The sequence below is a fragment of the Suricata suricatta genome, chromosome 7 (assembly GCF_006229205.1).
Source record: "Suricata suricatta isolate VVHF042 chromosome 7, meerkat_22Aug2017_6uvM2_HiC, whole genome shotgun sequence".
Classification (NCBI taxonomy): Eukaryota; Metazoa; Chordata; class Mammalia; order Carnivora; family Herpestidae; genus Suricata; species Suricata suricatta.
Genome location: NC_043706.1, coordinates 109,899,737 through 109,904,425, shown reverse-complemented (window position 1 = coordinate 109,904,425; position 4,689 = coordinate 109,899,737).

Sequence of the window (4,689 nt, the reverse complement as noted above, 5' to 3'; positions counted from 1 at the left end):
CCTCATTGTAATTAGGATAGTTTTGAAGAAATACCTCTGTAAAACCTGTTTCTGCACCCTTTTCAAAGCATCTTTATCACTGAGAATTATTTGTAAAAGTTCCACCTTTTGATGTGATAAGTCTTTAAATAAAGGCCCAAGACCTGGCTAGAGAGGAGTTAGATGGAGATATAAGAAGATACAGGAGGAGTTAGATGGATATATAAGAAGATACAGGGGATTTAGATGGAGATATGAGAAGATACAGGATACAGGAGAGACATGAGATAGAATAAGAATGTCGGGCTGGGCCAATTAAGAAACTGCGCTGCGTGAGTGTCTCTTCTTTGCTTGTCATCCGCCGCTACCCCTTCAGGGAGCCCTGGACCCGCTGGAGCGGGCCTCCGGCAGATCACTCTTTATTGGGAAAAATAAAAGTTAATAGCAGCAAATTTAAAGCATGCAAAAAGAAAAAAACAAGCCAGTGGCCTACGTGGTCAGTTATTGAAATCAACCAAGATCTCTAAAACAAAGGAGGCTCAGTTTGGGTAGGTGGCCTGACTAATTATCTAGTTGTGTAGCTGGAGATATGTTCATTTGAGATAGCCATCTTTGAAGGGGATGCTTCCTCAATCAAAGCTTAAGTCACACACGTACATTACAAAAAAGAAAAATAAAGGGTTTACATTACAATCTACCTTGTGATGCCACAGCTTCATAGTTCATGATTAGAACACTAACTGCCTGGGGAGCTGACATACTAAATGCAACTTGCACTTGATGCAAATCAGAAATTGCACATTTAAACCAACGTAGAGTAGCAAATCCTGTAATAATGCTGGAGGCAACAGGCTGAAATCCAGTCCATAGCCATAAAATGACCTCAGGGACCTTAAGAAATCTGTTCAAGGATTTGGGTAATATCTTAAATATTTTAATACCCTGGGACACCTAGTGTGAGGTTTGAACCTGTCCTGAATTGGTAGATTGCTCATCTAAGGAACAACTAAGGGAACCAATATCTTGGTTCTGAGAATACACCAGTTCAATTAAAGAATTGTGTCCCATTTCAGGAGATGCAGATGACATTCCCAAGTTAGGCCTATATGGTGCAAGGATTTGTGTCAGATATTTAATAAGAGGCATCAAGTATTAATGAAAGTTTCTATGGAGAGGTGCCTGAGTGACTCAGTAGTTTGAGTGTCTGACTTAAGCTCAGGTTATGTCCTCATGGTTGGTGAGTCTGAACCCCACATCCAGCTCGCAGCTGTCAGCACAGAGCCTGGTTCTGATCCTCTGTCTCCTTCTCTCTCTCTCTCTCTCTCTCTCTCTCTCTCTCTCTCTCTCTCTCAAAATAGGTAAATAAACTTTCAAAGTAGAGTTTCTATGGAAACAAACAAACAAAAAAACAAAGGTTGGTGACTGGAGCACATTATAATCTCAGTTTCTATGTTCTGAAGGCAGCCTGTTTGTAAGCCTGCATGTGGGGTGAAAGGAGGAAGTGGCAATCTGATAGACTTTCTTGGTTGACCATTTGAAAGTCTCTGGTGATCCTTCTGAGTGGCCCACATAGCAAGAGGCATGAAGACTGCCCACATACACATGAGCTAATCTGGTGATTACTCTGATGTTTCTATCAGGTTGTTCCACATTTGCTTGCATGGCTTCAGGAAAAGGGCAGTGTTAGTTCTTAATTATTCCAAGTCAGAAGGTGGGAGAAAAGAATGGAAACGTTAGTTTGGAGAGTGATGGCCAGATATTGGAGGAAATTAGATGAATTTAGCAGTCAGTTTAGTTTACAAGTAAAAAATAAAACCTCAAAGACAATTAAGACAGACTAGAATCTCATCTCCACTAGGGTGTACTATAGTTTCCATTGCCACATAATTTTTTCTCTCAGTGGTCATCCTCACTTTTATCTATCAAAGAAGCTACACCAAGAACTGGTCTGTAATACCTAAAGATTTGGATGAATTCCTCTCTTTTCAAGGTCGCCAAAATATCCTGAGGTTCCTGGGCCTGCCAGGAACTCACTTTCCTTACACATCTGACAAGGCTGCCAGGAACCCTGTAAATAAGGTCCCGGTTGACTTTTCCAGGTGGCTTTTCTGGACTCCATGAAGCCAACCTTAGATTCGTAAAGTTATCTGGTCATATCTGAGTCTATGCACATTTTTCTCAAATACAATATTATATTTCAAACCCTTGTAAATTTAACCAATGTTTCCAATTGTATTCTGTTACAGAAGAACAGATTCTTATTAAACTTATGCAAATAACTATACTGTTATTAAAATGATACTCATTGAGAGTTTTTGAATTCTGGAGGGATCAGATATGGAGAAAAAGTAATGGTTTCATCTTTGTTCACAAAGATATGTTTGACCAAATTGCTGTAAGTTATAGATAATTTAAAAGAAATCCAAAAAACAAATCATGAAAAAATCAATAATTTTTCAAATAAAATGTCATAAAAAGTATAATCATCCTTATCAGTTCATTCACTCTCATTTAGTTAAGTTTGTTGATCTTGATCTTTTTTTAGTACTTTTATTAAGTCATCAGTTTTTGTTTGTGTCCTGTAAATTCATACCTAGTTTACTAGTATGACCTGAAAATGATAAGAAACCTGTACTTGTGAGAGTTCCTTCCATAAATCTTCTTGAAGATAAGCCTTTTTGGTAAAGCAACAGAGTAAGAAAATAACTGTGAATGACAAAGACTTAACAATATCTATCATTAAAGATCTCACAAGGGTTCTTTATAATGCAACTCACAAGGAAATTCAGTTATTTCTTTGAGCCACAACATTTTAAGATAATAACTAAAATTAGGACTGACAACATTACATATCAGATATTTAGAAATTTCATATAATTTCCAAAAGACTTATACTAATAACATTCATACAAGGATATCTATAAAGAAAGTTTTGCTTCATTAAAAAAATGGTTATTTTTGACATAGAGGGTGTCAGCAAGGGAGGGGCAGAAACAGAGGGGGAAGAAGGGGTCTGAAGTGGGCTCTGTGCTGACAAGTGTAAGCCCAATGTGGGGCTCGGACTCACAAACTGTGATATCATGACCTGAGCCAAAGTTGGACACTCGGCCAACCGAAACACCCAGATATCCCTGTATTATTTTTTATAAGTAACAATGCTTCCCATGTAATTTAAGATATTGAATAAGATTAATTAGTTTAATGTCTCTCTTTTTGTAAGGAAATAGAACAAATCTTTTGCGATATGCTAGGAACTCTGGAAAATCCCAAAGATAGTTCCAATAGCATAGTTCAAGAAGATTTCATTTAGAATTTGAAATATTGGAAAGTTTGTAAAAAAAAAAAAAGGCTTTAAAACACTTTATTAAACTGATACTCAGTTACCTGTTCAAAGTGATAATTAATGATTTTGCAGGTAAATACAGGAAGTTACGTAGTTGTAAAACAAACAACTTTAGCTCTTAATAGGGAAGACTCAGTTTTCATAAGTAAACCTGATAAAGATAGTGATGCACAAGGAGTTATTTTGATAGAACAGAATCTTTGGTTTTGAGGCAGTTCACTTGAAAGGTAAATGAAAACGATTTACATTTTATCAGTATCAGAAGCATAGAGGGCCAATAATGATTTGAACCCAAAGAATTGACCAAGGCAGGCAGTTTTGTACATTTCAGACAAAGAGACAGTAGATTGGTGAGGAATTTACAGAACAAGGAAAACGGGTGTTTGGGAGCTTTGACTAGTAAGCAATTTCAAGTGGAATTTGGGCTAAGGCAGTTGATTGGTAAAAATGTAAGAAGTGCCGGAGGCCCGCTCTGGCGGGTCCAGGGCTCCCAGAAAAGGTAGCGGCGGACGAGAGCAAAGAAGAGACACTCACGCAGCGCAGTTTCTTAATTGGTCCAGCCTGACATTCTTATCCTCTCTATTTCTTCTTTCTATCTCCCATCTCGCCAGGTTTTGGGCCTTTATTTATAGACTTATCACATCAAAAGGTGGAACTTTTACAAATAATTCTCAGTGATAAAGATGCCTTGAAAAGGGTGCAGAAACAGATTTTACAGAGGCGTTTCTTCAAAACTATTCTAATTACAATGAGGTAACTTACACATCATAGGATAACAGGATATTCTCAGTGAAAAGCAGATAACATACACATTTGTTTGAACCGGTAGTAAATCTTACAAGTAAGAAGATAGCAGGATGTTCTCAGTGAGAAGCAGATAGCAAACACGTTTTATAACAATGATGCTAAAAGTCAGTCATAGACAGGGCTAGGAGGCATTCTATTTGGCTCAAAGAGGAAGAATATATTCACGATGGTTAGTAGGTTAACCTTCTGTCAACCTTGTTCTTTGATGTTGAAGGTATAAGCCCCACAGGTGCCCTAGAAGAGCGGGTCTTTGCATATGAGTTTAAGTTGTAACTACTCTTACCCATCCTCACAATGGGCACCACATTAGCATATGTATGCGCAGTAACTTGTGCCTGGCTCTTGTTTGTTTCTATTTCCTAAGTTAGGCTTTCTCTGAGGGCCAGGGTAAACATTATCTTTGTGTCCTTTAACCTCCTTTATTTCCATGTCTTAAGTTTTGTGAAGTTCCATAGAAGAGCCTTTCAACAAACATCTGCAGTGCCTTGTTTAACTTCCTCTTCATAGAGGTGGGAATATGCTTCCTCCCCTGAGGTATCTGGGGAATATTGGTCTGATTT